Source organism: Tenrec ecaudatus, chromosome 12 (assembly GCF_050624435.1).
Source record: "Tenrec ecaudatus isolate mTenEca1 chromosome 12, mTenEca1.hap1, whole genome shotgun sequence".
Taxonomy (NCBI): Eukaryota; Metazoa; Chordata; class Mammalia; order Afrosoricida; family Tenrecidae; genus Tenrec; species Tenrec ecaudatus.
Window position 1 is genome coordinate 15,850,984 of NC_134541.1, and position 10,208 is coordinate 15,861,191.

Below are 10,208 nucleotides of genomic sequence, written 5' to 3' on the forward strand. Positions count from 1 at the left end.
CAGTGCAGATGAAAGTTCAAAACAGCACCACCTCGTCTCCTTTGCATGAGGAACAGCTAACAAGGGCAGGGAATTTTGGACAAATTGCAGAAGGAAACCAAGGGTGGATGTGGTCTGTGTTTCTGCAGTTCTTGGGAAATACACTGAGTCCTCCAGGATTTCTCAACCCCGAGAGCCTTTCCTATCACTGGCAAAACCTGGGCCGTGCACCCAGGGGACAGAGGACCTTGAGCTACACATGACAGCACAAGAGTCCAGATGGACTGGACACGGAGTCTGAAAGACACCGCGCCATGGCAAGAAGCAAGATGGTAGGGAAGGAAGTGAAAGAGAAACGATGGACAGTGGCCAGCTGCCTATGGTTGTAATGGACGTAAAAGCAAAAAGACACTGGCTATACAGCACATTCTAATATGACTGAAGTGGGTGCTATGTGAATTATACCCCCAAAGAGAAGCCCACTGCCATCCAGTCTATTCTAAGCCACAGCGACCCTTCCGGGCACAGTGGAACTGCTCCCACGGTTTCCAAGGCTGTGAATCTTTGTGGAAATTGGGAAGATAGCCACTTCACCAACAGACTAGAAAAAGTCCTTATCGGTGCCCATTCCACAACACGCACCCCCCCAAAAAAATTTGACCCAACAATGTGGGAATTATTAAACAATTATCATTAGTATCACATGCAAGTAAAATTTTGTTAAAGGTAATTCAAAAAGGTGCTGCAGCAGGACATTCACTGAGAACCACCCGAAAAGCCAAGTCACATTCAGGGGAGGACGTGGAACAAGAGGTCTCCTCGTCGATGTCAGAACTTGGCTGCTGATCATTATGCTGAGCAAATGATCTGAGAAGCTGGATGATATAAAGAAGAAGGAGGCGATAAGATGGGAAGCAGGCTCAAAAACAACCTGCAGTCTGCAGATGACAACCTTGCTTGTTTGCTGAAATGGAGGAAGACGTGAAGTCTTACTGATATTGATCAAAGATGACATCCAGCCTTCAGCACAGATTACACCTCAACATAAAAACAAAAAACAAAACAATCCACACGCGCAGGCCAATAAGCATGACACGCACAGAAACTGTTGAAGTTGTCTAGGATTTCATGTTCCTGGGTCCACAATCAATGCTCATGGAATCAGCGACAACGAGTTGAAAGACGTGTTGTGTTGGGCACATCGGCTGCACAAAACCTCTTTAAAGTATTAGAGAGGAAAGCTGCCACCTTGAACACTAAGGCGTGCCTGATCCAAGCCATGGTCTTTTCGATCCCTTCACATGCACATGAAAGCTGGACAGTGACTAAGACAGATTGCTGAAGAATCGATGTGTCTGAACGGTGGTGTGGGTAAAGAACAGCGACTGTACCAGACGGCCAGAAGAACAGACCCATCTGTCTCGGAAGATGTACAGCCAGGATGCTCCTTCTGAAGCGAGGATGGGGAGGCTTCGTCTCACGTTCTTAGAACTCGTTCTCAGGAGGGACCAGACCCTGAAGAAGGACAGCCTGCCGGGTGAAATAGAGGGTCAGTGACGAAGAGGAAGACCCTCCATGGAATGAATTGACACGGTGGCTGCACCACTGGGCTCGGCCTAGGAACACTTGTGAGGGTGATGTCGGAACGTGCAGTGTTGGGTTTTTTTGTCCAGGGGGTCCCTATGAGTTGCACCTGACTTGACGGCTCCTGACAACAACAGTCAGTCTTTATGGAGGCAGATTACTCTATCCTCCTCTTGCAGAGTGGCTAGTGGGTTCGAAATACCAGCCTTCTGGTGAGCAGCCTACTGTTTAAGCCACGTATCACCAGGGCTCCATTTATAACGGAGTTAAGGAGGCATACATGCTGAAAGAGATGGAAGAGAGCTGAGGCATTCTTGGAGGCTCACTGTGCGTAAGGCGCCGAGCCGCTTCGAGTAGAGGCCTGTTTCAGGACAGTGCTGGTGGGAAAGGTTGCTAATGCCCGCTTACCTCCATTCCCAACTGCCTCCCCAACCCCTCCGTCAACACTTTCTTTGTAAGAAAAATCCAGTGTTAAAGAATGGCCCTTGTTCTGTGACCAGCAGAGCATGGAGCCACAAGAAAATGGCATAAAAACCAAGAAAGGGAACAATAAATCAACAGCAAACAAAGAATATGTATGAGAAGGATTCGATCATGCATTAGGAAACACCGTGAACAGGTATTTCTACCTGAAATAAAATCTAAACTCTACCGGGTAGTGGCTGAAGGTTTATAGAGCAGATCATCGGTTTTACATTAAACAATTTGTACACATTTCGCTTCAACACGCCATGGCAATCCCTTCAGTGGAACGCCCCTTATCCGGTTGTTTCCTATTTCCCTTCCTGCTTCCTTTCTAAGCCTTATGAACTTTATCTTTGGGTAAATAGTGTCCTTCAGATTTTAAACTGCTGGTGATGCTAAGACAGCGGTTCTCAACCTGTGGGTCGCGAGCCCTTTGGGGGGGTCCAATGACCCCTTCACAGGGGTCGCCTGATTCATAACAGTAGAAAAATGACAGTGATGAAGTAGCAACAGAAATAATTTTATGGTTGGGGGGGGCGGTCACCACACAGGAAGAACTGCATGAAAGGTCCCGCGCATGAGGAAGGTGGAGAACCGCTGTTCTAAGGTGGGTGTACCTCCACAGTGTTACTGCTCCGTGTAGACCTGCCTATTGTTTGACTCTAATTTGAGCCAGTGGAGTGAGTTCAGTGCTGGACCTGAAGGTGGGCTCAGGGCAGCATCCTTGAGAGTTCCACCAGTCTCAACCTCATCCCGAGGCCTGGCCTCTTTTGTGATTTTGAATTTAGTTCCACACTTTTCTCCCACTCTATCCAAGACCTTCGAATGTAATCCCTTTCAGAGCATTTGATGGTCTAGGCTGGGCACCACCGAATTCTTCTGGTCTTAGGGGTGTGCAAAATTCAACACATGCATTACTTTTGCATTCGGAGAAACCCTCTCTTTAAAAAGAGAAGTACTGCATACATCTGCTGTTTGAATATTAGAAAATAGCATATCAAGAGCAAACTTAGTAAAAAAAAAAAGAACAAACTTAGTCATAGTCTTACCCCTAAACTGGGGTTCCCATCATGTTCACATCTCAAAAATGTTTTAAAATATTGTTTTATTAGGGGCTTATCCAACCATTATCACAATCCATACATACATCAATTGTGTTGGCACATTTGTACATTCATTGCCCTCATCATTCTCAAATCATCCGCTCTCCACCCAAGCCCCTGGCATCAGTTCCTCATTTTTTCCCCTCCCTCCCCACTCCCCTCTCCCCCAAGAACCCTTGATAATTTATAAATTATTATTTTGTCATATCTTGCTCTGTCCAATGCCTCCCTTCACCCACTTTTCTATGTCCGTCCCCCAGGGAGGAGGTTATATGTCGATCCTTGTAATTGGTTCCCCCTTTCCAACCCACCCTCCCTTTACCCTCCCAGTATCACCACGCACATCACTGGTCCTGAAGGGATCATCTGCCCTGGATTCCCTGTGTTTCCAGTTCCTATCTGTACCAGTGTACATCCTCTGGTCTATCCAAACTTGTCAGGTAGAATTGGGATCATGAAGCAGGGAGTCAAAATTGCTCTTACATGCATTTATCTTAATGTATTTCTCTGTGATGTGGCCATCCCATATCATTAGCTGATTACTGAGATAATCAATAGCGCTAATGACCAGCTAATGCTAATGGAACGATGGAAGAAACTGAGGCTCAGTGTGTTCGTGGGCTGTTCCGCCCCAGCAAAGGCACTGCCATGGGTTTCCTGGTCCCCAGACCTGAAGCCCCTCGAGTAGTCTGTCCAGTGCAGCTTCCTGTGATGATGGGAATTTTCCACATCTTTCCTGCCCGGATGGTAGACATGAGCCACAAGGGCTACTGTGCACTTGAAAGGTGGCTAAGGAGACTGAGAAATGAAATTTGGGGCTTGTGTGGCTATAACGCGCTTAGACTTAAATAGCCCCCCCGGCTTAGAGGGTCTCCTATTGAACAACTTCTCTAGAGACTTTCTTGGCCTTTGTTCACCTAATTCAGCCGACCACGCTCTGTGTCAACTACCCTCCAACACCGGCCGCATCCGTCCTCCTAAATTCTGGGGTTGCCTTGAAAACTGTTCTCTGGGTCGTGGCTTCTTTCGGCCTTGTCCTCTGTTTGTCTACCCTGGAGCTCGGGCTTGGAGTGCACGTGCCGGTGTCTGCTGGCAGAGGGCATAGGTTGTGGAGCCGAGAGATGGTTCACCTGGTACCAGTATGCTGTCTCAGCAAGACCCTGCCCCCTTCCTGAGGCTGAGCCTCTGGGCAGAGTAAAATAGCAAGGAGGCAAACTGCTGACCCTCATCCTGAGGTGGCACGGAAAGTGAGTCTGAGAGATCGGCCTGCTCCTCTAACCTCTGAACCCCAGAAGTGAAAAATCAGAGGCTCAGCTCATTGGAATCACCTGACTCTACCTTACCCTCCCACCCCCCACAGCTGAGGCTCATCAAAGGAAGGCATCATTTTACAAACACTCCCATCTGAACCTCCGCCCTTCAGGTGACTGGTTGGCATCCACAAACGGGAAGCCCAGGGCAGATACTCAATCAATTGGGGGTGGGGGTGGGGATGGGGTGGGGGCTGTTCTACTTATAGATCCCCCAGATGCTTGGTTCTGCTACTTAAGAGTTCTGCTTCTTGTGCTGTGAGGGCTTGAAGTGATGTGCTTCCTTCCCTGAGACTCCAGGAGCCCCGCTGGCATACTGGGCTACATATAGGGCTGCCGGCGGCAGGTTTAGTGGTTCGAAACTTCCAGCTGCTCCGTGGGAGAACATGGACACTTCTGCTTCCGTAAAGCGTGACAGTCTCAGAAACCCACAGAGCCAGTTCTGCCGGATTGATTCCGGGCAGTGAATTCTACAAGGTCAGCAGTTTGATTCCACCAGCCATTCTGTGGGGATCCAGACGAGGCTTTCCCTCCACTCTGGCACTGCGTGGCACGGGCTCCAAACAGTGGCTTTTGCTGGTTTTGTTGCAGTTGCCAGGACCCAGCTCCCTGCCAGGCTGGAGGCTGTGGTTTGCTGCTGCGGAAGGACGCCTTTTAACGGAGCAGGGATTTGAAACCGGAGACCTCTGATCCCTTACAACCTGACCACAGTTTGAAATTCAATTCAGAAATGTAACTGCGTGTGCATCTAATGCCTTCTTCCACAATTACATCCGTTTTGATCAGCAGTCATAAACTGGCGGCCAGGGGGTTGGCATGACTTGCAGCTGTGTATTGTCTAATATTTTCGTTTTAAAGAGCAGAAAAAAATGTCCATAGTGAGATCTCACGGACAAGGACGATTTCGAGCTTCCCTCCCCAAATCAAGACGTTCCTTCCACTACCCGAGAGTCCGGGCCACTGCACAGCCTTGCCGCCTCAGGGGTGCCTGTGCTCCCCAATTCACCACAGTCCCCACCACTATCTGTTGCACTTTTCACCCCCGAAAGCCCAGGGCCACTTGCAGCTCCTCATCCAGGGGGAGCATCCTTTTTCCTTGCTAGCATAATGTCTTTCGACACCCACCACGCTCTCAGAGTGAAACCGAGACTTGAGAAAGCACCAGCCCACGTCCCTGCAATTTGAGTTTGCAATGACCAGCGTCCATCACGTCTGCATCCATTTAGCAACCACCCATCGATTCTCCAAGACGTGAAGGAGGGTAGATAGGATCCAGGCTTCTCGGGAGCGGGGTCACCATGAGTCAGCATGAACTATGGGAGGGAGATGGCCTAGTGGGGGTGGGGGAGGTAATAAGTCAACAAAGAGAAATAAAAGTTAGCGAGTGATAACTAGCGTGCTTCTTAGAAGCCAGGAAGGCGAGACTTTGTCTCATGGACTTTGGCCGGTCCCTGGAGAAGGAGAGGGTCAGCAAAACCCAAGAAGACCCTCCAGGAGATTCAGTGGCACAGCGACTGCAACCAAGGGGGCACTCTGTGTCATGACTGGCACATTGGCACCTACCAACAAGGACAAGCATAGCAAGGACACCCTTGGGCACTGTGGGACAGATCACAATAGAAAGTGTGACCAGAGACGGACTTCTTTGAGAGGGGGCATTTGAGGTGAGGCTGTGCCAGCCGTGAGCCACCCAGGCACGTAGCGGGAACGTGGCGTGCACAGCTGAGGTGGGAGTGGACCTACCACTGAGGGGACGATAGGCCACAGCTCTTTAATCCCTGCCACCAAGCCTCCTGGGCAACCTGTGCCCTCTGGAGTCCGCTCTGTCTTCAATGCCAGGTGAACCGCAAGGGTGGTGAGCATGAGGGAGCAGCATCTGCGAATCCCGCACCCCGCACACGCACCTGGCGTCCATCCAGCAAGCCTGAGTCCATTTGTCCACAGGAAGCTCTGTGGGGCCATCTCAGCACCGCTTTAATCCCTAACCAGCAAGGTCATGAAACAGACTGTTGACCCACTTACTGCCAAAGGCCTTGTGGGCCCAGGATCAATTTCCCACCTCCTGCCCACGGCTATGTCCTGGGTCCACTGCAGCTGATGTATCTGGAGTGGGATCCTTCAAGGGTGGAAGCTCCATGTGCAGGCGGGTGGGATGAGAGCACTGGAGAGTGTACAAGCAAAGGCCCGGCGCTTGCAAAGGAACCTTGGGAGCCAGAATTTAGCAATGCATCTTGTAAGGCACCAGACTCCCTGGCAGAGCAGTAGTGACGCCTTCAGCTGCTAACTGAAAAGCTGGCAGTCCACACCCCCCAGCAGCTCCTCTGGGAAAGACCTGGTGGCGGGCTAGAGAAGGACACTGTAGGACAGTCCTGTTCTGTCCTACTCACCCCCTGCCACTGAGCCAATTCACAATCACCTTAGCCCACTCAGATTCCCAAACATATGTGGCCTATGGTCCTCTTTTCAGAGAAAAAAAGAAAAAAAAAAAAACTCCACTCTTCCCCATACTATCCCCTACAATGAAAATTTTTTTTGACTATAGCCCATGATCCAGAATAAGGTGTAGGTATCTGTTTTTGCAGCCCCGAGATTGTTCCAGCACACACACACACACACACACACACACACACACACACACACGGTGGTATCATCCACGTTGGGAAACACCACATAGCATTTCTGAGGCTGTAAGTCTGTATGGGACCAGATCATCCTTCAGAGCATAGCCTCATCCTTCTTCTGAGGAGTGCCTGGTGGGTTTGAACCTCTGACCTTGAGGCAAGCCATTCAATGCTTAGCTGGCCACCACCCGCCACACAGGGGTCACAAAGAATCAGAACCCGCTGGACAGTAACCACCACAAATACAATGTGTCGAATGGATACATTGCACAGAATGACATAAGCCGGAAAGCAGACGTATGTAAGCTCCCTAACAGCTTTATTCACAATCACCCCAACTGGCCACAGCCCAGATGACCCCAGCAGGGGGTCCACAGAGAAGCTGCAGTGGAGTGACACAACGGGCTATGAGCAGTGGAAAAAGGTGGAGCGACTCTGACAGATGTTACAGGCAGCAAAAGCCCAGCACGAAAACACACCCGGTACGAGGAACCCTAGTGGCAAAGTGGTTGCACGTTGGGCTGCTAACTGTAAGGTCAGCAGTTTGAAACCACCAGTCACTGTGAGGGAGCAAGATGAGGCTTTCTACTCCCGTAACGAGCTACAGTCTTGGAAGCTCACAGGGGCAGTTGTGCCTTGGATGACCGAGAGTCAGCACCAGCTCCATGGATTCAATGCGAGGGGGGAAGTTGAAGTGTCCATTTGCTCCAAGTTCAAGAACAGACCAACCAATCTGTATAGGCAGAAACCACAGCCATGGTTTGGAGAGAGGGTGAGGGTGGAGACCTTTCTAGGCTCTGCTTGCGACTTACCGTTCTCCCCCAGTTAGCCCATCAGCAGAGTGGGGCTCTTGGTACCTAACTCAAAGGGTGGTGAGGGTAGACTGGTTAAATGCATGTAACCTACTCAGGAAAGTTCCTGCCAAAGAGTGAGCCCTTGTTCATTGTTCGCTACCATATCCTTGAGTCCTGTAAGTGTTAAGAGAGAGGATTTTTCAAAATCAGACTACCCAGTGCATGAACTGCCAACGCTCCCCGGAGAGCTCACAGCTTCATGCGCACAGTGGGTTTGGATGTCTTTTATTAAGGACCTCCCCTAAAAGGTTGTTGTGGGGAGACCATGAGTTAATCCACATAAAATGCCTGGAATTTAGGAGATGCTCAGAAATTTGGCGGGGGTGGGGGGGGGTGGGCATTGCCGTAGTCACTGCTGTAATTGGCCATCTACACCAGCGGGTCTCAACCTTCCTGAAGCCGCGACCCTTTCACACAGTTCCTCATGTGGCGGTGACCCCCCAACCATTGTTATTTTCTTTTTTTTTTCTTTTTAGGTTTTTTAAAAACATATTATTAGGGACTCATACAACTCTTATCACAATCCATACATATACATACATCAATTGTATAAAGCACATCTGTACATTCTTTGCCCTAATCATTTTCAAAGCATTTGCTCTCCACTTAAGCCCTTTGCATCAAGTCCTCTTTTTCCCCTCCCTCCCCGCTCCTCCCTCCCTCATGAGCCCTTGATAATTTATAGATTATTATTTTGTCATATCTTGCCCTATCCAGCGTCTCTCTTCACCCCCTTCTCTGTTGTTCGTCCCCCAGGGAGCGGGTCACATGTAGATCCTTGTAATCGGTTCCCCCTTTCCAACCCACTCTCCCTCTACCCTCCCGGTATCGCCACTCACACCCCTGGTCCTGAAGGGATCATCCACCCTGGATTCCCTGTGCCTCCAGCTCCTATCTGCACCAGTGTACAACCTCTGCTCTATCCAGACTTGCAAGGTAGAATTCGGATTGACATATGTTTAATATATCACCAAATTCAATAGCTTAGAATCTTTATAACAAAGTTATAGCACTATTTCCTCTGTTTAAAAAGAATAATTTCTTAAAATGAAACAAGGTTATAAATGGTTTTGTAAATAGACTCTGGATCAGGTAACTATGGTAATTTTTACATAGTATAGGAACTGCAGAGATAGGTGGAAATTTTGACTTTGACATAAAGTTTCTTAACTGCAGCAGCAATAACAACAGATATACACAAGTCAAAAACAAACATAAACATTAGTACTTGCCTCATGCTTATCTCATCATTAAGACTATGCAAAGAACTGGATTTTTAAGAGAATATAGTATTTTGGTATAACAACAAATTTCTAAACCCAAACATCTCTGTTCTTTTGTTAAATACTATTTTATTGGTATATCTTACGTCTCGCAACATATCCATTCACATGTAGTTAGATGTTCAGTCCCATGGAGTGGGGTAGTACAATCATCAGTGTTATCATCTGCCTCCACCCCCACCCCACCCCTCACTTCCCGTGCCCTCAGGGAGTCATTACTTCTGGCTCTGAGGGTCATCTATCTTGACTACCATGTGCTTAGCAATCTTAAATATACAAATGAACAAATGCAAATCTAACGTATTAATGAGGCATAACACATAAAGACCTCACTAGGAATCTTAGGAAATCTTACAGGACTAGAGGCTACTTATGTTGTTTATCAGTGCCGGACTGCACATCAGATTTATCATCTGTTCAGTGTGGTCTTTCTGAGAGGGACTATTCAATTGTCTTGCATCTCTCTTCGCCAACCAGTCCGTTGACTCAACCCCTCGAGCTCCGGTGGGTTTGTAACGCTGCACCTCTTCCTGGGAGTAGAAAGCCTGTCTCCTGCAGAGCAGCTGAGGGTTTCAAACTGTTGATCCTTAAATAGCAATTCTTGGGAAAACTGATCCCATCGATAGCTCATGATCATACAGGCTGGTGTGCTTCTTCCATGTGGGCTCTTTGCTTCTCAGCTAGATGGTCACTTGTTTATCTTCAAACCTTTAAGACCTCAGATGCTATATCTTCTGATAGGTGTGCGCCATCAGCTTTCTTCACCACATTCGCTTATGCACCCATTTTGTTTTCAGTGATCCTCTGCCCCACTCGATGGTCCACGTGGAGGGATAGAGAGAGCCTTTAATGGTAGCCCCGACCCCTTTTATCTTCTCTCACCATTGTTATTTTCATTGCTACTTCATCACTGTCATTTTGCTACTGTGATGAATTGGGTGACCCCTGTGAAAGGGTTGTTCGATTCCCCCCCCCAAGGGGTCGGGACCCACAGGTTGAGAACCGCTGA